At 39.5% G+C, this 25094-nt stretch overlaps 1 protein-coding gene across 4 annotated transcripts in view; it reads left to right on the forward strand.

The window, feature by feature from the left end:
* Window positions 1-25094, forward strand: part of BTBD7 (BTB domain containing 7) — an 81025-nt gene that overhangs the window by 33922 nt on the left and 22009 nt on the right. The window lies entirely within an intron of this gene.

A 25094-nucleotide genomic window follows, 5' to 3' on the forward strand; every position in this document is an offset into this window, starting at 1 on the left:
GGTGTTTTGTTTTTCGCACCCCATGTAGGCCTTATCTTTCTTCCATACCCATTATACTGTTCATACTAGGGTTTATAACAGACCATAACTTCAAGGTAATTTTTACCTATTCCCATGGGAAGGAGAATATTTAGTCACTTGGAGAGGGATTTTATATCATAAAGCCTAAGACCTCAGGCTCTGGTACCAGACAGGCTGGATTTGAATCATTTACTATCATGTTTTAACTCGTTTGACCTTATAAGTCATCTAAGCCCCTGTTTTCTCATTTGTAAAATAAGAATTGTAATGCTATAAGGTAGGTTTATGAGGATTAAAGGAAATAATATATGTTAAGTGATCTGAATAGTGCCCAGTACATAGTAAGCATTCAATAAATGTTAGCTGCTAATCATCACAACATACATTGTTCACTACCACAGTCTTTTCTAAAACTAACTTTTTAAGTTTTAAAAAATAATTTTATAATTATATTGACTAAATTGCATATTGAGAATAGTTTACAGATTGTTTTAAGTAATTACTGTTTTTAAGATTTTCTTATAATTTTATCACTAGTGAGTTGGTGCATACCACTTATCAAACTATTGTATCTGGCTGTTTGTCACTCAGCTCTCAGCCAGAGTTCTGCAAGCAGATTAAACCTATAATCCTCTGAGGCATCTACTATGTGTAATGAATTAGCATCTCTTCCATGCATCCAGCATGATACTAGTTACATACCATTTTGGAGAGAATTAAGAAAACAGTCACCGAAATAATTTTCTGTGTTCTATGATTCAGACGAGGACTCCCAGTTAAGAAAGGCTGTGAGACTAGACTGGCAACTTGAGGATAGGACCATATTGTTTTCATCTTTGTGTCCCCAGTGCCTGGGGCATAGTAGGCACTCAGTAAATGTTTATGAATTAATGACTGTTACCTTTTATTCCAAATTAGATTTAACTTTAAAAGTTAAAGCCCAGTTTCAAAAGGAGACAGATTCTATCGAAGGAGGCAAGACCTTGAGACAACGTATGCCCTTCAAGGTGGAGAGGTGATTTAATAGTTTTAAGAACATTATAGGGCTTCCCTGGTGGCGCAGTGGTTAAGAATCCGCCTGCCAGTGCAGGGGTCATGGGTTCAAGCCCCGGTCCGGGAAGATCCCACGTGCCGCGGAGCAACCAAGCCCACGCGCCACAACTACTGAGCCCACGTGCCACAACTACTGAAGCCCACACACCTAGAGCCCATGCTCTGCAACAAGAGGTGCCACCACAATGAGAAGCCCGCGAACTGTAATGAAGAGTAGCCCCCGCTCGCCACAACTAGAGAAAACCCACACATAGCAACGAAGACCCAACGCAGCCAAAAATTAAATAAATAAAAAAATTTATTTTAAAAATTAAAAAAAAATAAAATAACATCATAAAAAGAGGCAATATAGGCAGACAGCCGGAGTGGTTTGGCAAGTAGATAAAAGGGAGGATTCCTGGCCTACATTGAGAATGTGTTTTATTCAGACAAGTAGGCAATCACTGTTAAGGAGGTGAATTAACAGGTAATGAGGCCTCAACTTACTGTGTGCCACCCTTTATTAAGCTCCCATGAATACATGAGTTAGTACTTTTTCATTTTGTTTCAGTGGTCCATCTGTCCTTGCATTAATATCACTTGCAACCAGGTGGCAAATCCTGACCTCTGCCCCCTCAATTCCCTTCTAAACACAAGAGACCTGAGGTTTATTTTCAAACGAAGTGAGCTAGAGAGATTCCACATCTGGAGATAACGATAAAGAAGGGTCGGGGTAAGGCTCAAGGTTGAAACCTAGAATTATGTGAAAGCCTACAAACTAAATGGTGAAGTCATTCCCTGACCTTCACCTGCTCTGGTCCAAGCCCGGACAGATACAAGACAGTAAATTGGGCTCCAGAAGTGGTGAACAGCCCAAGAGCATATAGACCTGTTTCAGGGTTTCATGATGAAATTACACAGTGAAAAAGCCAGCATACCTTCCAGTGGTTCTACAGAGAAGACTACAGTCAGCAAGCCTCCTTCTGTAAGAGCTTCCAAGTAGGTATTTACTGCCTCAGTCTTAAATATAAAAACCCTGGACATTTGAGGAAAGCTTCCAAATTGAGACAGAAATAATAACATAGAAGAAACAGACAATGAAGGGAGCAGAAGAAAAACGTCAGTAGAATCAAGATATCCTTACAGAAAAGAGCATTTTATTGAACAAAGAGACATAAATAGAATGCTATAAAAGTAAAAACAGGAGCTTTTGGAAACGAAAACTGTAATAGAAGGATTGAAAGGGAAAGTTAAGAAATCTAGAAAGTAAAATAACAAAGAGAGGGACAACAGTGGAGACAAATAAGAAAACTAGAGTATTCATCCAGAAAGTGTAACATCTTAAATAATGGCTTTAGAAATATATACTAGAGAAAATGGAAGAGAAGACAGTATCTAAGGAATAATACAATCAATATTGCCAAAGTGAAAGGGATTTCTATATTAAAAGTTTCATCCCTTTCACTAGAAAACACCAGGGAAAAAGAGAAGATTCTGAAATGATTCAGAGAGGAAAGAATTAGTTTCCATACAAGAAATAGGAATCAGAATGGTATTGAACTCTTCAGTAGCAACAACTGAATTACATATTGCCTTTAAAGAGCTGATGGAAAATTGTTTTAAACACAAAATTCTATGCTTAGCCACACTGTCAATCACGTGTCAGGCTAAATAAATGCATTTTTCAGTCCTGCCTCGAAAAACTTACCTCCCGTCTACCCCTACTCAGGAAGTTACCAAGGATGTGTTCCACTAAATGATGAAGTAAACCAAGAACAAGGAAGTGTGGGATCCAGTAAATGGGGTCTAACACCAGAAAGAAGAAAAGAAAATCCTAGGGACGAGCTGTATGTTAGGTGTAGTGGGCGTCTAGTCTAGACTGGACTAGGAGGAGGAGGAAAGGCTCCAAGAAGTAAATATCTGGGAAGAAATCAATTACCTGAGTGTTTGAACATTAAGTGACAAGTGACATTGAAAAAGGTGTTATAGATCTTTTGGTACATTTATGAAGAATTAGCTATTGTTAATTTATAAAAGATGAAGCAAGTGAGAAAAGAGGAAATTAATATTTGCCAGAAAAATTTAAAGTTACATATGGAGGAAAATGTAATTCTAGTATCCAGCCTGGCTCAGCAGTAAGTAGTATTTAAATAGTCATCATAGGGACTTCCCTGGTGGGCCAGCGGTTAAGTGCTTCCACTGCAGGGGGTGTGGGTTCAATCCCTGGTGGGGGAGCTAAGATCCCACATGCCTTGTGGCCAAAAAACCAAAACATAAAACAGAAGCAATATTGTAACAAATTCAATAAAGACTTTAAAAATGGTCCACATCAAGAAAAAAAAATAGTCATCATAATTTGAACATTGAATTTTGGTTTAATAAAATTTCTAAAATTTTATTTTCATAAAATTTTATAAAAATTATAATAGAAGGAGATAAATACCAGAAGATACTAAAGTACTAAAAAACTGAGAGTAGTTGCCTCTGGGAAGCAGGACTGGTGTGGAAGAGAGATAGGGCAGGAGGTTTTATTTTTAGAGTAAGATTTTTATTGCTAGGTACAAGACTTTCTAAATTATGAGCATACACTGCTTTGATTACAAAATTGATTTTTTATAATAAAATAAAGATATGACATCAGTACCCAGAAAAACCAGAGAGATCTAGATTGGCCACAGTCCTGAAGAACTGGGGGATTTATCGTATCTATCAGGACTGTTAACTAATGAGATCATGCTTATAATTTTGGTCTACACAGGGCTTTTACTTTCCTCTCATTTGGTTATCTTGACAACCTATGAGTATAGTAGGGCTCAGAGATTAATAACTAGCCTTCTTCTAAGCTTGTAAGTGATGAAGTTGTGACTCATACCAGCCCTGCCAACCCCAAGCCCAGGAATTTGGGCATGGTGAGGCACGGGAGCAGTATGAGAACCACTTTTCGAGGATGATGGTGGGAGGCCACTGTGGCCTAGTTGCAGGAACAAATCAGCAGACTAGTGATTGAAGCATCAACTCAGAGGAGCCTCGGCTATAAGCCTGGTGGGACTGAACCGCTTGCAGATGGGGCTAAACACATATGTGGGGGAATTGTGGGCCAGCTGGAGATTTAAATACCTGGGTACATCACCACTCAGACTGCTTCAGAGCACTTCGCCAGAGAACAGAGGGCTTTGTACTGAGCGGGCCATTCTTTCCTGAATAGGCAAGTATTCCAATATCAGTTATTTGACTTTTTCAGCTGCCCATAGTAAGGAACTCCTTCCTAATGTTGGGAAATTCCTCACTGTGTAGGTCTTCACAGAAGGCAGAGCCCACCTCCCAGTGTAAAAACCTAAAAGGTCGGATACTTGCTTTCTCAGCCTTCTCTGTGTTTAGGGCTTCAGCACATGACCTAGGCTTTTTCAGTCCAGAGCTGATGGCACAGAGAATCGGGGACTGTAGAGAATTCCTTCTGGAAGCAGGGTAGGAGCAGCAACACCAACATCTAGTGGAAAAGGAGAGAAGTCAATGACAGTGGTACCAGTGATGGCATTCACTGTCCAGGAGTGGTTTTGGCCAGGGTCCCAAGGCTGCACAAGGTACTCACTGGACTGTTTCTGTGGTGTAGTACTCACTTGCAGCCTTCCTTTGTTGTTTGTTTTCTGAGCCTAATCTCCAACTTTCCCAGCAGCTCTGTACTGACAGTATCCTTTCAAATAAATTCCGTTTCTGCTTAAGCCAACCAGAGTTGTTTTCTGTGGTTGCAGCTTAGAAGCCTAGTTCATAACAGTACCTATATTAAAAAGACTAGTGTATAAAATTCCAAAATAGAAGACTAGGTTGGAAGAGCCTCAAAAGAAGGACCAGGTGTTTGATCACTGACTTTGCACAATGACCTTAGCATACGCTGTGTAAGCAGCTCTGAAAATGTGAGAACAGTGAGAATATACTATTGATTCATAATTTTTTTTAATAAAAATCCACTCTTTAGGAGAACTACAGGTTTTCTCATGAACTTCAACAACCCACAGGCCTACAGTAAGAACTTCTGTTTCCATGTCATAAATACCATTGACCTCAGAACAAAATAGCCCAGAATTAACACCAACATCTACATGCATATTCCAGTCCAGGACATTTTACAGTAATATGCTTTAAACAGATTTATTTTTTCATATTGATCAAAACTGTATTTTTCAATCTTTGGAATATGAAATTTATAACTTTAGTTCCAAAATAGCCTCTGAAATTCATTGTCCATATTTTTAGGCATAATGCATGTGATTATATTTTATTGGATTAAAAATCTAACAGAGAAACAACTGAAAGCAATGACCTAATTTTTTCCCTTAGCAACTTGGTCAGATTCCAAGAGTGTGTGACTTGAAACGAATGCAAAATAGCAAAGAGTAACTGTCCCCACTCTAATCCATTCCTCCCTCCTCCCATCCTCTCCATTGTCGCCATGTTGACACTCTTCCTTCTGTCTCGGTTTGGTTGAGCTGACAGTTCATTTTGCTTCTGTCTGTAGTTATTTCCTCTTCAGCAGATTAGTCTGGATATACTTCCTAGAGAACAATGGAACTAAGTTAAAGACCATTATCAACAGATCAGAGTAGTAAATATAGGTTTCAGTTAAATATGTGACATAGATGAAGAATTAATCTCAGTTTCAGGAATGGCAGCTCAAAAGACTCAAGTTACACATCTCTAATCACAATAAAATTTAGCTTACAAAACTTACTCAAAATTGTAACATGTAATATTTAAAATATTTAATTGCACATTTTATTTTAGAACTTAAACCGTTTTTCATATAAACTATAAACGCTTCACCTCTGACCCTCTACTCACACTTTTCTTTGGTTTTGTAATATCTTTGACTTTGTTCACTAAATGTTCAAATTCTACCCTTGTCTTTAAGACCAAACTCACATGCTACTTCCCTTGTTTGGTCTTAGGCATTACAAATTAAAAGTATTTTCTGCTTCTTGCAAACTTCTAAAACACTTTGATTATTCTTTTAGGTTTTTACATCTTCTGACTTATTTTGAAATTAACCTATATAACTGTTTCATTTCCTCTACCAGCTAGTATCAACTATATTCTCTAAAGGTAAGATCAAAATCTGGGTCATCTTTGAATCGCCCAAAAAACCTAGCACAGGGCTTTGCTCCTGGTAGACTCTCAGTTATATATTTTGAATTATGTTTAGAACCTATGAAAACTGAGTAACTTTTTCTTTTAAAAGTGGGGACGGGTATAATAAATTTTTAACCCTAGAAGTTGCAAATAAAATGAAAGCAGGGAGCCTCAATCGAGATAAATATGAAGTATTATTTATAAAAGTAAATTTAGATGTGGTCCAAATGATGTATAACTCTGTACTGTTAAACGTAGTTTTAAGTTAAATTTCAAGTAAAATTGTCTCATCAGCTCTTTACTTTGTTGGTCCACTGATATGAAATAGAATATCAATTGAATTTAGAATATTCTTGGAAGCCAGTCAAGGCTATTAATTTTTTGAAGCCAAAAAAGTTTAATCCAAGTATAATCTTACCTTTTGTGCTAATTATAATTTAGATCAAAGAATTAATTATGTATCTAAAATCTCACTAATAAAAACATATTTACAGTAATAATGCAAATATAATTCAAAACGTTAAAGTAACTTGGAAATTCTTATTCTAAATTAGACATCTTTTTACTTCTTATTTATCCTGTTTTTTGTTCTGTTTTGTTTTTGCGGTACGCGAAAAATGGCCCATAGAACTTCCCCTATGGTACGCAGGCCTCTCACTGTTGTGGCCTCTCCCGTTGCGGAGCACAGGCTCCGGACGCGCAGCCTCAGCGGCCATGGCTCACGGGCCCAGCCGCTCCACGGCATGTGGGATCCTCCCGGACCGGGGCACGAACCCATGTCCCCTGCATCGGCAGGCGGACTCTCAACCACTGCGCCACCAGGGAAGCCCTATCCTGTTTTATTAAAGGAAAATAAAATTGTAAAGGAGTTGCCATTTTCTTGTCTATTGAAAGTAGAGTGTTTATTCACCCTTATTTTATATACTTAGAAGACAGTGAGTGTAAATATTATGGCTTGTTACATGACTTTTTGAATGTAAATGTAATATACACCAGACACTTTACAGTCATAGCAAGTGTTATTTTAAAATACATACAGTTTATTTGAAGTCTATCAAATGTCTGTTCCTCTTTATTTAAAATTATGCAGAGTTTAATTAGAAGCCGTTTCTCAACACTAAGCGCGCAACCTTTTTTCTGTAATACTGAAATTCCAAGGATGCCACAGTGAAGGGAAATAAAATAGAGGAAGATTGGTTTGGTTTATTTCCCCCAACCCAAATTGTGTGTTTATTATAGTCAGTGTCTAAGCAATTGGATTTAATTTGACCTTTATAGATATTAATCAGATAGAAGATGAAATGCTATACTCAGGTCAGTATAGATATGAACACAAAACTTTGAACAACAGTACTACTTCTCTGAGATAAGAAAGAGCTGAGCATTTATATTATTTAAAGAGTATGTTGAATTCTGCCCACTTGGAGGTAGCAGATAGCATCTGCAGTGTATTCTGAAACAGATACTTGATTTCAGGTTAACTTTTTTTTTTTTTTTTTTTTTGGCGGTACGCGGGCCTCTCACTGTTGTGGCCTCTCCTGTTGCGGAGCACAGGCTCCGGATGCGCAGGCTCAGCGGCCGTGGCTCACGGGCCCAGCCGCTCCGCGGCATGTGGGATCTTCCCGGATCGGGGCACGAACCCGTGTCCCCTGCATCGGCAGGCGGACTCTCAACCACTGCGCCACCAGGGAAGCCCAGGTTAACATTTTTTGAACACTGTTGCTATACAAGATGCAGTGCCAGGGAGAAGAGAATTACAGTTTTCAAATGCCACTGTGTACCTAGCAGGCACTTCAAATATGCTGATTCATGTCATCTCCCATTTGCTCAGAGAGGTTCAGAAATAAATAGCAGTGCCCAAATTTAATGGTATTTTATAAACATTAGATGAGGTTAGATCTGTGTTCTAATCCTGCCTCTGCCACATACTAACCATATAAATTCTGTCTGGGTTCCTCAGCTTGAGCTCGTTTATTCCTCTTCATAGAAGTACAGGCACCAAGCACAGTGCCTGGCTCACAGTTGGGCTTTAACAAATGGTTTTAAAACTGGATTACATTAACTCTTAAGTAGACAATTTCTAAAGATAAGAATTGAGTTATTTTCCTTACACATAATTTGACAGTACAGTTCCAAGTCTCCGAGGTCTAAAAAAATTACCAGATTCAGACTTTTTTAAAAGCAATGATGCGGGCTTCCCTGGTGGCGCAGTGGTTGAGAGTCCACCTGCCGATGCGGGGGACACAGGTTCGTGCCCCAGTCCGGGAAGATCCCACATGCCGTGGAGTGGCTGGGCCCATAAGCCATGGCCGCTGAGCCAGCACGTCCGGAGCCTGTGCTCCGCAACGAGAGAGGCCACGACAGTGAGAGGCCCACATAATGCAAAAAAAAAAAAAAAAAAAAAAAAAAGCAATGATGCAATTGCAAGAAACATCCAATGTTAGATGGCAAAACAGAGCCATTCCATAAAATGGTCCATAGAACTTTCCTTATGGTGGTGGGCTATTTGGGGTATACTCCCATTTTGCTTTGATTCAGTTATAGTTCCCTTTTTTCTTAGAAACACTAAGAAAAACGGCCTAAATTGTGGCCTTTTCCTAAAGCCCCAACTTATTTTTATTTTTCTGACTCTGCCATCGTCAGATTTTGACCTTCCTCTTATACCTTCTGTTGCCAAGGAGTGCAGAAACTAATGCGGTCTAAGATGCAGGTTATACCAGTACAAGGAAAATGGGATTGGGAGAGGGCATTATTAGTGAGTTAGGAGGGGAAATGACAGGAGGAAGAACCTCTGTATTATACAAGTATCCTGGCTTTTCAAACTCAGTGTTGAGATACATAGTTGACGTTTCTGCCTTAAAACCAAATATTGCACTTAACTCCTAAAATATCCAGAGTAGAAGGACTCTGCCCAGATACAAGTATTCTGTCTACTTCTGGTTTTAAAAGTGGCTACAGGAAACTATTCCAGGAATTAAGATAGATTAAATGTTTTAGCTATTACAGTGTGCACAACATTGAGCTAAGCCCTTTTTGTGTAAGACCTCCCTTAATCTTTACAATAGCTCATATGGTAGCTGCTATCATCCTGCCTGTTTTAGAGATGAGATGAGTAACTTACATTGTTACTTCCCCAAGGCCACTTCTATTGATCAAAAGATGGACTTCAAAACAAGAATTTACCGACCACCAACTCTATATGCAGTAGCTAAGCTTCCTATATATTTTGGTTTTTTGGCCGCCCCAAGCAGCATGCCAGATCTTAGTTCCCCAACAAGGGATCATATCCGTGCCCCCTGCAGTAGAAGGGCGGAATCCTAACCACTGCACGGCCAGGGAATTCCCTATACTTCGTACTTTTAAAAAGTTTATAGACAGTGTGTTTGGTAACAGTCATAAGTAAACCATTCCTTGTAACAACTTTAAATTTGAATGAATTTATTTCAAAAGCAGTGTATGCTCTTTGTTGAAAAAGGGAATCGTACAGAAACATAGCCTAAAGTGTATTTTCACCTATTACCACTCCTTTCCCCAAATCCTTATTGATGACATGATTTGAACAGTTTGAGTTTCCTTGCAAACCTTTGCATGTGTATGAGTGTGTGTGTGTATTTCACATGCATATCTTGTTCTGTTGTAATATAATAGTACCATACTATACATGTTATCCTGTGTCTCGCTTTTTTACATACTTAATAAACTTTGGGAAAATTATGTTGTTACATAATAGTTACTTTATTTTAATAACTGTATTCTTGTTTGTTTCTAAAAATGCAAGGATGCCCTGGTTGGATATTCAGATAATAAAAATAATACAAAAGGTGTTGAAGAACCTTCAGAATCACTACTCAGTGAAAAACACTAACAAATAGTACCTTTTTATAAATATCTCCTGAAGACTGAATCTGAGTTTGGAGTGTTAATTTATGAGCCTGCTAAAACATTCAGTGAATATAAACTGACTAGAAAGTTCTTCCATCCAGCTGTTTTTTCATATATGTAGATGAAAAGGAGTATCAATTCCTATTATAAATTAACATGGGCTAGCCTCACTAAATATGTCTCCACGAAGGGGGTAGCTTTGATATATTAAAAGACTTTGAGCTCTGGTTTTGTTCTCTCCACTGAAACATGCCTCACACTTAGCACTGATGTGTCCATAAGACTTTGAATAAATGTTTTTACATGTCAAAGTACTTGAAGGTGAAATATCCACACATCTGAAAGTCATGCCAGAAAACTGAAAACACTATTTGCACAGTTACATGGCTTTGTTTTTAACCATGTTCCTCTTCAACCATAATAGACCCCTGAAGTGGGTTTGTTTTAATACTAAGTTTTCACTGTCAGTGTTCCTTCCTAATGAAGTTTACATTAAAGAACAATGCTGGAACTTCCCTGGTGGTCCCGTGGTTAAGACTCCGGGCTTCCACTGCAGGGGGTGAGGGTTCAATCCCTGGTCGGGGAACTAAGATCCCACATGCCGTGTGGCACGGCCAAAAAAAGAAAAAAAAAACCAATGGTGAATTTTGGAACCTGATTCACTAAACTATTTCTAGAAAATACGTGGGCATCACCTTGGTTTTCTAAACCTTGATATCTGTCTGAGCTTGTATCTAATTATGAGAGGTTCAGAAATTTATGATTAAATAATTTCTTTGTTATTTTTATGCCTCATTGTAAATTCTAGATTGATAATTTTTTGTTTATAAGTGTACAGAAAAATATTAAGTATCTAAAGTCTTCAGTGGTGTGAACTCCCCCTCCTAACCTAGTTAAATAGAAGGTAGCAAGTACTAAGTTAAGTAGTAGATAGATACAGTGTCGTAAATCTGTTCATCATGATAGGGCTGTAAACCTGAGAGAACAGCAGCTGCCTGGGTTTTCAAGCAAATAAAGGTAACAGTGGGACGTTATGGGGGGAGGGAGGAATGTAACCTGTTGATTCAAATGGATCCTTGGTATAGAATTAGCACTGTGACTCCTATACTTTATTCACTTAGCAAACACTTATTGACCTCTTACTGTATGCCAGACCCTGAGAGTAGAGAAATGAATAGGATAGTCCAGTGGTGAGTGCCAGTAGGCAATTCCAGTGTCAGTGCCCTAACAGAGTAAAGCACTGAATGGTAGGGAGCACATAGGAAAAAGAGGAGCCTCAACCCTCAATATAGGGAGTTAGGGAAGGAGGGACAGGGAAGGAGGGACAGTATCAAGAAGAACTATACAAGAACTTTACAGGGAAGTGACCTGGAGAATGAAAGGAGTTAAGTAAATAAAGGTTGGAGATAAAGAGGCACATATCAGGCAGAAGGAACTGCAGGTAGCAAGGCCTAGAGATAAATGAGAGCAAGGCACTTTTGGCTGGTGGGAAGGGGAGGGGTTGCAGAGATAAGAGAGGTATGGGATGGAGAAATGAGGCTATAGCAGCCGGCAGGGCTGTGTAATGAAGAACTTGGTATACCATGCTGAGACTTTTGGCCTTATCCTGAGCCTGTGGCCTGATTAAATTTACATTTCTGAACGCTCTCTTTGGTTGCAGCATTCAGAGGCCATAAGAAATGTTCCAGAAATAGTGTTTTTATTTTAAATGCATACGTTCTTTAAGCAGGTAAAATCTATTAATTACGCATCAAAAAGTACTAATTCTTTTTAAAAAGCTCCTTACTCTATTTATTCATTTATTTAGTAGAATTTTTTGAGCACCTATTTTTTGGCCAGGCACTGTGTAAGCTCTTAGCTCACGTTATCCTCTGTGGTAGGTTTTGTCTCCATCTTACAGATGAACTGAGGCTTGAAAACATTGTCACCTGGTTTACAACCAGAAAGCGTTAAGGCCTAAATTTGAATCCTGGTTTTTCCACCTCCAGAGCTACTCTTTCCCATTTGAGGGGGAGAGGGAGTATGATCTCTGTAAGAAGAAATCATCTGTGAGGTACACTGTTTCAAAGGGAGAACACGATTATATTGAAGAGATAAAAACCAGTAGATATCAAAAAGTTTTCTGAAAGTCATAATTACATTGGCTCTACCCCAAGAGCTTTGGACTTTTCCTTTATTATGATAATGGAATTAAGGATACTAGCTTACTGTTTTGTTACTAGTGGGAAAATGGTTTAAGAATAATAAACATGGTATAGGTATAAATGGGTATTTTTTGGTTTTAGGTAAAGAGGCATACACTTCTGAGTTTTTCACGTAATAAGTACTAGGATTATTTTTATGTAGCATTTTAATAAATGATCTGTGAGAGAAAAGTGCACATTTAGGTTGTCACTGACCCTTTCTGTTCCCTTTATGATCTTTGACTTGCTCTGCTGTCTTAAGATTATGCTACCTTCCTACCCTCTCCTACCCCCGCAAATCCCCATACTTGCTTTTGAATTAGAATACACCAGAACGGTGGGGGCCCTCTTCAAGGGAACTTAGTTATAGTAATAGCTGCCATTTATTTAATGTTTATCGTAAGTTAATGTGCTAGATGCTGTGTGTATATTTTCTTATTTAATCCTCAAAATAACCTGATGAGGGAGATTTTTAGGATTAGGAAACGTTTTTCAGATGAGGAAACAGGCAAAATTTCATACATCACACAGCTAAAGGGAGTTGGGATTGGGTCTCGGATCAGTCCGACTCTAGTGGTGTATCTTGGCATCTCTCTTCCAGTAAGATGCCTGCACGTGAGAACGTGTGTTCAATTTCAAGGAGTTCAGGCATCCTGTAGGTCCCAGAATTAGATCCCCTCGCATTTTAGTTTAGCAGAGGCTTATATATAGTGTTTGTGTGCAGAGAACGGATATCCCCGTGAATGCTTCTCCCTTTCATTATGCTGTTCTCACCCCAAAAAACACTTAAGCACAAATATTTAAAATGTCATATTAGAAACGTTAATTTATAACAGACATTGAAGAAATATAAATCTATATTCAACTAAGTATCTTAGGGATTCTTAGTCTTTTTTTTTTTTTTTCCTTTCATGGTATAAAGAGAAATCTTCAGTCTTTTGTCAGTTGTCTGTGTGCTCTAGCCTCCTCCTTTAGTTACTAAAGTTGTTCTTTAGACATTTTCAGCTTCTTTCCCATCTTTGTTTTTCCCTTTCACACAGCTTGGCAGAGCTGTAAGAGTAAAGAATACAAGCACTCTTTGTACATTTTCACACACAAGTTACATGAATCTCAGTGATTGTGTCTTTCCCATCAGAAGGGAGTAATGTTCTCAAAGCAGCGAACCTTCTCATTTCCTTCCCAATATTTGCTTGGATTTTGTGGTCATTGATTGATTTTATATTGAGCGCTGAGGGAAGGAACTCCTGGCACCTTCTATAGCCTGGTGTTTTTTGTTATTTTTTTTATTATTTGATTTTTTGAATAGATAATCATTCAAATGGAACAGAATTCAAAAGGTACAAAAGGGTACTCAGCAAAAAGTCTCCTGCCCTCTCAACTTTTTGTCCCCCAGCCCCTATGTTCCCCTTCACAGAGGCAACCAGTGTTACCAGTTTCTTGTATATCCATCCAGATAGACAATCCAGAGATTGTATTAGAACATAACTTTTAAAATATACTGAAAGGGAATTTTAAAACATATTTGGAATGGATCTATAATACTAGTAATGCTTTCTGGCATTTAGCTATTACAAGAAAATCTTATAAGGCTGTTAAAAGGGGTGGAAGTTTGAAAGACGTACTTCCACATAGATAAATATGTTACACTTAAGTCTCTGCCTGTATGTTAATGCCCTTCTACCCAACAGGGACAACCAGGTTCTGAACATTAGCCAGAAGAGTATAAGAAAGAAAACCCAGAAAAACTCAGTCTCCTTTTTTTTTATAATGAAAATAGATTTTAATCCAGAGTTATTTTTCCCCCAGCTTTATTGAGCTATAATTGACATATAGCATTGTGTAAATTTAAGGTATACAATGCAATGATTTGATACATGTGTACATTGCAAAATGTTTACCACAATAAGATTAGTTGGCATATTCTTTATCTCACATAATTAACATTTTGTTGTTGCTATGGTGAGAACATTAAAGCTGTGCTCTCACAGCAACTTTCAAGTATACAGTACAATATTGTTAACTAGTCTCCATGCTTTACATTAGATCTCTGGACCTTATTCATCTTATAACTGAAAGTTTGTACCCTTTGACCAACATCTTATTTTCCCTGCCTCTCAGCCTCTAGAAACCACCATTCTATTCTCTGTTTCATGAGTTTGATGTTTTTAGATTCCATGTATAAGTGATACCATATTTTTCTTTCTCTGACTTGTTTCACTTAGCATAATCCTCTCAGGGTCCATCCATGTTGTTGCAAATGGCAGGATTTCTTTCTTTTTATGGCTGAATACTAGATATAGATAATAGATATAGATATCTCACATTTTCTCTATCCATTCATCTGTTGATAGACACTTAGGTTGTTTCTATGTCTTGGATTGGCTATTGTGAATATTGATGTGATGAACATGGGAGTGCAGATATCTCTTCAAGATAGTGATTTCATATCTTCAGATATATATACCCAGAAGTGGGATTGCTGGATCATATGATAGTTTTATTTATAATTTTGTGAGGAACCTCTCTACTGTTCTCTGTGGCTGTACCAATGCACATTCCCACCAACAGTGCACAAGGGTTCCCTTTCTCTCCAACCTTGCCAGCATTTGTTGTCTCTTGTCTTTTTGATAATAGTCATTCTAACAGGTGTGAAATGATATCTCATTGTGGTTTTGATTTGCATTTCCCTGGTGGTTAATGATGTTCAGCACCTTTTCATGTACTTGTTGGCCATTTGTATGTCTTTGGAAAAGTGCCTATTAAGTCCTTTGCCCAGTTTTTTACTCAGGTTGCTTGCTGTTGAGTTGTATGAGTTCCTTATATATTTTGGATATTAACCCCTTGTTATTTATGGCTTGCAAATATTTTCTCGCATTCCGTACGTTACCTTTTTATTTTGTCAATTGTTTCTTTTGCTATGCAGACACTTTTTAGTTTGTTATAGTCCCACTTGTTGATTTTTGTTTTTGTTGCTTGTGCTTTTGGTGTCATATCCAAAAATACTTGCCGAGACTGATGTCAAGTAGCTTTTTCCCAGTGTTTTCTTCTAGGAGTTTTACAGTTTAAAGTCTTTAAGTCCTTAATCCATTTTGAGTTAATTTTTTGAGTGGTATTAGATAGGGGGTCCAGTTTCATTCTTTTGCGTGTAGGTATCTAGTTTTCCCTGTACCATTTATTGAAGAGACTGTCCTTTCCCTCACTGAGTATTCTTGGCTTTCTTATCAGTCCTTTTTTTTTTTTTTTGGCCAAACTATGATACACCTTTACTTAAAATATTGATTGCAGTTCTTACTGCTCTTCAGAAATGTAGTTACGTTAGACATGTTCTGAGAAAAGGCAGCTAAAGCAGATCAAAGAAATGAGTACTGTGGCAGACTAAAATGCTTAGGATTGTCTAGTATGTCAGAAAGGATATTGCTAAGACGCTTATAAACTTACTGTGACCCCTAATGATCCTCACCTTCAGGTATTCATACCATTATGCAACCCCCTCCCCTTAAGTGTGAGGGCGACCTAAGACTTGTTTCTAACTAATACAATATGGTAAAGATGATGGGATATCACTCCCATGGTTTCATTATATTATATAAGACTCCATCTTCATAGTAGACTTACACTAGAGACTTTTTACCTTGCCAGCTGTGAAGAAGTAAGCTACTATGTGGTGAGATGACCTGTTGAGTGGGCTGCATGGCAAGTACTGCAAGCAGCCTCTTGGAGCTGAGTGTGAACCCCGCAGCTAATAGCCAGCAAGAAGCTGGGCCTTTAGTTATACGGCTGCAGGGAAATGATTTCTGCCAGCAACCCAAATGAGCTTGGAAGCAAATTCTTCCCCAGTTGAGCCTTCAGATGAGAATGTAAACCCGGTTGGCACCTTGACTGCAGCCTTAAGAAACCCTGACTAAGGACCCAGGTGACCCGTGCCCAGACTCCTGACCCACAGAAAATATGGGATGATATGTTTGTTGTTTTAACCCACTAAGTTTGTGATAATTTGTTACATAGCAATGGAAAACAAATACATTATTTAATCTTCTGATTTTCATAGGTTAGAATGGTGTAATATCAACAATTCCATGTGATTTAACTTAATTAGGGGAAATCAGTAATTTAAATCTAATTTATCACAGAGCCTTCAAGGTGATAACCAGCCACGCCTCTATAAAAGACTCAGTTCAGGAAAGATGGTGCTATTAGCCACAGTCCCAGCTGCTGCAATTGGCTGGAGGCTATAATTGATATTCTCATTGTAACTGTATCACTCAGAGTTCAGTCAGGGAAGCTGAGCAACTCTGACTTTCGGGGTAGGGGGATTATTATAGGAATTGGGCCTTACACAGTTGTGGGAGAAGCTGGGGAAGTGAAGGTCTGAAAGGGAGAGGAGTTAGACCCAAAGGAGTTAACAACCAGTCAACCTGGGAAGCCAAGGACATCGAGCCACTAAGGTGGAGCTGCAAAGGGGGAAGCACGCCCGATAGTGGCTCCGTGGATCTGCAGCCAATCATCTGGTGGTTGCCTGGGGCTGGTGTTGTCACCAGGGCTGCAGTTGGGAGGGAGGGCTGGATGCAGAGCTGCAGAGCAAGGACAAGCGAGAATCCACGGGCACCTCTGTGTCTGCCTGTCACCATATCTAGCTACAGTGACTTTTTTTGTTGTTTGTTTTTGGGATTTTTGGTGGGTTTTTTTTCTGGTTTTTTTTTTTTTTTTGGGGCTGCGTTGGGTCTTTGTTGCTGCGCGCGGGCTTTCTCTAGTTGCAGCAAGCAGGGGCTACTCTTCGTTGCGGTGCACGGGCTTCTCATTGCAGTGGCTTCTCGTTGCAGAGCACCGACTGTAGGCACACGGGCTTCAGTAGTTGCGGCACGTGGGCTCAGTAGTTGTCACACACGGGCTTAGTTGCTCCACAGCATGTGGGCTCTTCCCAGACCAGGGATTGAACCCATGTCCCCTGCATTGGCAGGCGGGTTCTTAACCACTGCGCCACCAGGGAAGTCCCTACAGTAACTTTTAGAGAGTAATGGCTGCTGCTGCTTCCTTTCAAATCACACATTTCTGTTTTGGCCAACTTTAGCTTAGAAACAGACAGGGATGGAGATCGTGGAAAAGAGTTTTCGCTTAAGCAAGTTTAAACAGTACAGGTCAGCACAGTCTCCCTCTTCCATCACCCAACCTAGATTTTCTTCATGCTTTGCCAGCATTTCATCAGGTCTAGATAGCCTGCCAGGTGAGATGACCCAGACCTTCATCCCAGGAGTATCTGCAGTTGCCCAGCCTCACTGAGCAAGGAAGCACCAAAAGGTACTGCAGTTGAGTCCCTCGGATTCTGGACGAACACCTGCCTGCTCCTTTTGCACTGCCCCAGACCTAGCCCCCTGGCACAGCACTCTCAGTAGCCACTCTCACAGTATTTATATCCAGGTTTTATAATTCCTTGGGTGGGTGTGCTTTCTTCCCAGAACGGGAACTGTACTTTCTCTCTCAGAATGTGGTTATGCTTGAACAGATCCTCATTATTGGTTTGGAGCTAGTGAGAGGAGGCAGGGGCAGATGTTGAAGAAGACAAACCCTGTCTTTTCAGGCACCTCCAGGGTCTTCTGGCAAGAGAACGCTACTGTCCTCTAGCAAGGAGTTGGGAGGCGCTGCTCCTCCCAGCGTGGAAAGTTCAAGTGAATCTTGGGGTTTAGCATTCCTAGCTCATCCACCCAAATATCCCCCTTGCAGGTTTCTGTGTCCACCTGTTCCTATCAAGACCCAGATTTTGTCAGAGGTTTGCCAAGACTTTGCTCAAGTCTTCTTTGTAGTTCTGATATCCTTAAAATTAAATCTTGAGCCTGAGTTTTGGCAGTCTTTTCTGCAGCTGCAGGAAATAAGGGTCTCTTTGAACGCTGATCTAGAAGTTTCCTGATTTTGACAAAATTCTTAGACTTTGAGGGGTGACTGTCATTTTCTTTTTTTCATGACTTTTCATCCAGCCACATCAGGTCCTTCGAATTACTAATGTTTCCATTCAAGTTCAACCACTATTACCGAACTAATACTTCACTTAGTGAATCTCAGTATTGTCATGCTGCTACAGGCAGGGGTTATCACCACCCCACTTGTCATTAGGAATGGGGTCCTCTTCGCCATCTTACCAGCGAGTGATTTAGTTCCAGAATCTCACTCAAGAATCTTATTTCCTAGGGCCACTTACCTTACTATCATAGTGTGGGTGTCTCCTCTCATTCCCCCATAACCTGTGCTGAAACAGCCTAAAACAAAGGCTTGCTTGCAGGTAGTTTATTTGGTAAGGCATCCCATGAACAAGAATGAGAATTAGAGGGATTGCAACGGGGGAGGAAGGAAAGCAGCGTAAGAGTGGGCCATTGTGTTGGTTACCACTGGAGGCTACTGGGCTTCAAGCCTGCTTCAAGCCAGGATCCTTGAGGAGTTTTGTAGAATCTTCTTCAGAATGGTCCTCCTGAAGGATAGCAGAGAGGAACCTTTATCCAGCCAGCTCTCAGATGTTGCAGAGTCCAAGGACTAGCAACGAAAAACACTAAGGCATAGATTGACTTGTCTTCTAACCCCCATGTCTCATGCTTATTCTCTGCCTCGGATCTGGAATTCTGGTTGCCTTTTTAAAATAGATGTGCAGGGATGATGTGTTGATGGTGGTGTTTTAGAAAGCAAACCTTTCGGCTGCGTGATCATTATAGATTAGAATACTGAAGGGACAGAGATAGTGGGAAGCTTTTCTAAAATTAATGTGTGAGGTACTGAGGATTTGAACCAAGGTGGTGTTAATGGGAATGGAAAACAAAGCTAATCAAAGAGCATTTTGAAGGAAGAATCAGTAAGAAACATTAACTAGTTTATTTTGTGTGTGTGTATGTGAGAAAGAGAGAGAAAGATAGTTGGCACAGCTGATTTAAGATTTCTTGCCTAGAAAAAGGATAGTGTTCATGGACGCACTGGCTCCCCAATATTATTTAACATAATCCTCAGAACTCTGATGGAATTATTTCATCCTGGATGTGAGGAAATGAGACTAAAGAGGGTGGTGTGCTTTGATCCAGTACAGGCTGATAGGTGAGAGCCAAGAGTTAGTGATATAATTACCTGAATTCAAAGCCTTATATGCTCTTCCTGCTATTTCATGCTGCCCTCATTTCCCTCTTGTTTCATAATTCCTTTCCTTAGGATTTGGAATCAGTCATGTAGGGGTTAGTAGGAAAGAACCGAAACAACTTTTCTCTCAAGCCTATTTGCACTTGAAGTCTTCATTCTAACTCTGGTGCCACTGAAGAGTCACTATGCATGCTCTAAGGCCAGCCTTCCTCTAACCTTATTATGTTGTTTTATGTTGCATGGCAAGCCGTAATCTCCATAATTCCTTTTCTTTCTTCCCCCTTGTCTATTTCTTTCTTCCTCTTACCACCTCAAACCCAATATGAAACTCTAAATTTGGAAGCAGCTTATACATTTCCTGTTGGATATGAGCCAATGAAAGGTTTCCCAGTGATATTGATGAAACATGTATGAGGGTATATACCTAGGAATAACGAAGAGTATGAGAGTGGCAGTAAAGACAGGTGCTGACAGTGTATTATTCAGGAAATCTGTCAACGTTGAAGTGCATTTTAGTTATCAGAGGAGCACGAAGAGGAGAAAAACAAAAATGTTCATAATAAAAACAGAAAGTGGTCCTATTTAACATGCAGCAGTAACAATCATTTGTATTACTAAATGTCAAATTAATTTGTTTCACTTTGTATTTCTGCCTTGATCATTCATGTTATATAGCTCAAATTTTTGGAGAGAGGCATTTTTGCCACCTTAAGTTAAAGATTAGAAAGAAGATATTCTGGTGAAAGAGAATAGAAGAAAGGATATAAAAAGTTGGAGATGGATCTGTAAAATGGGGTTATCACACAAGCAAAAAGAATTGTAAATTGCAAAAAGACAGACTTCATACTGTCTGCCAGCCTCACAACAGCATTGTTGGAAATCTGCTACCTGAGCAAAATACATGGGCATCTTTGAGCCATTACATGGCTAGGCTACAGATGAGTTTTTCTGTTACAAGGAAATCATTAAAAGCTTTGATTCATCCAAAAAGGTGTATGGTTTATTAGTCATTGCTGTGTAACAACCACCAGAGAATCTCAGTGGCATTTAATAAAAAACATGTATTTCTCACAAATTTCCAGGTCAGTTGAAATCCCAAATTTAAATTTGCAGCATTGGAGTCACTCTGATTGCCACCATGGTTGAGTAGGGCCAGTGGCTGTGTTCCCACTGCTGCTCATTTTCCTCCTGGGACCAACAAACTAGCCACAGTATGTGCTTCCCATGGCAGTGGCAGAAGGTGAGAGGGCAAGTCTAGTTCCCAAAAGTACTTTTGAAGCCTTTTGTCACATCACATTCACTAACATTTAATTGGCCAAAGCAGATCTCATGGCCAATTCCAAAGTCTTAGGGCAGCGAAATACACTCTGCCCGTGGAGGTGGTGGGGTAGGGGGATCAGAAGGCTGGGAGTAGTGAATATGTCTAAACGGTAATCTAGCACATGTGGATAATAGTCTAATAAGCTCTAAAGTTCTAGTTTAAAAAGATAAAGTAGTCATTCTAACTGTGTCATTTAGTTGTCTTTAAAGAAATATATGTACTGTTTAGTCTGTAGTTAGGAAATGGAGTCAGTAAGCTCTCTAGGGAAAAAAGAGAGCGCGTGCCCTCTCTTATGTTTGTTTTTAATTAATTATTTACCAGGTGTCAGGTAGATAGATAGAATCAGAGATAAGATGGGGCCACTACTGGAACTTCCCTGGTGGTGCAGTGGTTAAGAATCCGCCTGCCAATGCAGGGGGCACGGGTTTGAGCCCTGGTCCGGGAAGATCCCACATGCCACGGAGCAACTAAGCCCCATGCGCCACAACTACTGAGCCTGCGTGCCACAATTACCGAAGGCTGCACACCTAGAGCCCGTGCTCTGCAGCAAGAGAAGCCACCACAATGAGAAACCCACGCACCTCAATGAAGAGTAGCCCCCTCTCGCTGCAACTAGAGAAAGCCCGCACACAGCAATGAAGACCCAACGCAGCCAAAAATAAATAAATAAATACATTTATTTAAAAAAAAAAAAAAGATGGGGCCACTACCCCAAAGGAGCGCTCAGTCTGATAGAGGATTCAGACAAATATATCAGAAAGATAAACTATTATGAGAGTTTAATGCTATTACAGAGAGAAACACAGGGCACCATGGAAACTTTTAGGTAAGAGGAACACCTGACTTTTGACTTAGGCTTTGGGTAGCAGGTTCAAGATAGGCTTTTGAAAGAGGCAATGTCTAAGCTGAGTCTAAAAGATGTGGAGGAGTTACGAAGGAAAATTAAGAGCATTTCAGAAAAATGGAGCAACATATGTAAAGGCCTAGAGGTGAGAGAGTTCGGTGGAATTCTAGGAAATTGTAAGTAATGCAGTATGACTAGAGTGCAGGATATGAGCCGAGTAGGGGCTGGAGAAGTTGGCAGAGGCCAGATCACCCAAAAAACTGCAGTTTGGATTTTATCTTGAAGTCAGGCTACTGAATAATTTGTTACATATATAACAAAGTTGTGTGTGTGTGTGTATATGTGTGTGTATATATATATGGGGAGGGAAGTGCTAGAGGAGGGAGGAGGAAGGGCTAGATTTCCCAGAGGAAACGAAGTGACTTTTGGATTAAAGATGTCTGCAGAATATCCATGTGAACTCTGGGAAGTTAAGGAATGAGTCTGGGAAGTTTAAGAAATGAGTCTGGATGTCAGGAGAGAGCTCTAGGTTGGACCTTGAAAGACATAAGGATACAATAGGAGTTAAGGCCATGGGGACAGGTGACATTACCCAGGAAATTGTGCAGTAGAAAGAGCTTTGTAATTACAGCACTTGGCAAGTAGGTACTCCAGAATGTTCGAATGAAGGAAGAATATCATCAAGGATACGATCTCATTTAAATCTCATATCATAACCCTGAGTTAGGAATATAATCCCAGTTTTACAGATGAAAACATTTCAGGCTCAGGGAGGGTAAGTGATTTGCCCAAAGTGACTTTTCTGCTAAATGGTCAAGCTGGGATTTCAAGTCAGTTTGATTTCAAAGTCCATTTTTCCTGTCATGTCTAGCTTCTTTGTAAACCTCAGAAGTTTAAATATATGATGTTATCTTTAATTCCCTTTCTTCCCTCTGCCAATATCCTGGTTTTAGTAGGATTGTGACACATTCTTTTAAAAACCACATTTTCTCTAATTTGCCTGGCTTTGTCCCCAAACATGTCTACCGGATTGCCTTTCCTGTCATGTTGACTCATACTACTTGACTCCACTTCAATGCCCGCTTTAAAACAGCAGACTGACGGGAGTTCTCCACTGGCTGCTGGGCGAGGCCTGTCCTCAGCTTGGCATTCAAGGCTTACAGTAAAATCTTGAGAACTGTTCAGAACTTTTCCATATTTCCCACTTCTCATCAGCACATATTCATGCCTTTGGTGTTGTTTACATGCAGATTTCATTTATAAGGATTCATTTTAATGTTTAGATTAAATAAATTAATCTTTAATCTTTAGATTTAATTACTCTTATGCTCACTCTGTTATTTCTAAAAACGATTTTATCTTTGTGGCAGAAAAAGCTTGGATGTCTTCCTACCTTAGTTCCATACCCAGTGTAAGGGTTCTTGGTACGCTACTCCTAATGCGACAAGCTAGCCTCTGCTCCTGCCTTTTTCCAGAGAGATCCTTTTGTTGAGGGGAGGTAAGGAGACCAGTTCTAACTGTTAGAAATTTCTTAATAATGAGTCAAAATCTCTCTTCTTTTACCATCAAGTGTTTCCCAGGACTTGCCCTTGCAACCACAGAGAATGGGTCATTTCTTTTCTGCCTCATGAGGTTCCATCAAACATTGAAAGATAGCTCTTATGTCTCTCCTCAGGTTTCTCTTACATAAATCAATAATAATCTTGTTTGTTCAGAGCTTTTCTTCGGTAACAGGTCTCAAACTCTCCACTGTACTTACACCCTCCTCTGAGAATTCTGGAGTTTTGTCATTGCCCGTCTAAACACAGGGCTCAGAACAGAGCACAGCACCCCACAGGAGAGCAGTGCAACATTATTCCTTTGATTATGACTCTATGCTTGTATCTTAAAAGCCTGAGATTGCTTTAGTTTTATAGCAGCCATGTCACATTTTGCATTTGTTCAGTTAACATACCCAGGTATTATCTTTAAATAAGCGGTTATAGTTAAGCTAGCTCGCCCCTATCTTTTACTGTGCCGTTGCTTTTCTTTAATCTAAATATAGAACTTTCTGATTTTTTTAGTTAGATTTCATCTTCATTTCGATCCATCTTTTTAGCTAATTATGATCATTTTATCCAGTGTATTTTTAACTGCGTTTCCCAGCTTTAGGTCATCTCAAGACTTTGAAGCATACTTTCCACAACTTAATTCAAATTCCTTTTTTTTTTTTACATCTTTATTGGAGCATAATTGCTTTACAATGGTGTGTTGGTTTACATTTGGTAGTGTATATATGTCCATGCCACTCTCTCACTTTGTTACAGCTTACCCTTCCCCCTCGCAATATCCTCAAGACCATTCTCTAGTAGGTCTGTGTCTTTATTCCCATCTTACCCCTAGGTTCTTCATGACATTTTTTTTTTCTTAGATTCCATATATATGTGTTAGAAAGAGAAAGTCAAATTCTTGATTAACATCGGAAAGACAGAGACTCTCCACTCCATCCCGGGAGTTAATCAGTGCTACTTGCAAATGGTTCTGTTAGCCACTGTTCTGTCATCCCTCCACATCTTTCTGTCTTATCTTCAAAGATCTCATTTGTACATTCAGCAAATTTTTATTTAATGCCTACCATGTGGTAGAAGATGCTAGAGATACATGTGAAGACAGCGGTCCCTGTCTTCTGTAGCTAACAGTCTAGAGACATCATGAAGTGTTTTGTTAAATGCTTTGCAGAAATCAGGTTATACAGTTTCCTATGATATTCTGCTTATCTGGTACCATATCAGAAAAGGGAAGGAAGCATTACTTTTTACAGACTCGCTATTGGTTCCTAATGATCTTATATCACCTGAAAATGGGAGTTGTTATCTTTCTCTTTTCACTTTTCATAGGTTCACAAGAACTTTGAGCTTTGGAAGTCTCCAGAGTTCACTGCTGCCCTTTCTGTCTTTTACTACTCTATCTTTTAAACCTCTGAGCTCATTAGAGAGCAGCCTGTTTAGCCACATTTTTGTTGTTGGTGGTGGTGGTGGTGTTTAAACAACCCCCCCCATTATTGGGGTTCTTTTTTTATTTTATAGTAAGCTTAGTTGTGAAGAATTTCTGTCCAACTTTAGCCGTTTTCCCTTACACAGTCTTTGTCACTGTAATTTTACTTACATTTTATCTTTGTATTTTGAAATTATCTTTCCTAAGGAAAATAGATGACTATCCTCAGATTTTCTTCTTCTCTTCTTTGAGCTTTTAAGGTGCCGTAGTCACTTTCTCCAGGATCCTGGTCCTTTTCACTTAAACCACATATTTCTTTTTAGTTCACCAGATGAACAAAAAACTGCAGTATTTTATCTGTATTCTGAGGGATTAAACTATCGGCGATGCGAAGTGTTGGTTTTTTATTAGAATAATACAAAAAACAGATGTCCTCATAGTTCCAAGAAGATAGCCCACCTGTCTTACCCCCAAGGGTGGATTCTCTTATCAGTCAGGTGTCATCCAAGCCTTCCTCTTGCCAGTTCCCAAAACTGTACCATTTCTACCTATTCTTCTTTCTTTCCCCTTTGGTCCAGTGCCCTCCACTATAATGTCTTATACAGAT

The sequence above is a fragment of the Leucopleurus acutus genome (genome assembly GCF_964270905.1).
Source record: "Leucopleurus acutus genome assembly, chromosome: 1".
In the NCBI taxonomy this organism is placed as follows: domain Eukaryota; kingdom Metazoa; phylum Chordata; class Mammalia; order Artiodactyla; family Delphinidae; genus Leucopleurus; species Leucopleurus acutus.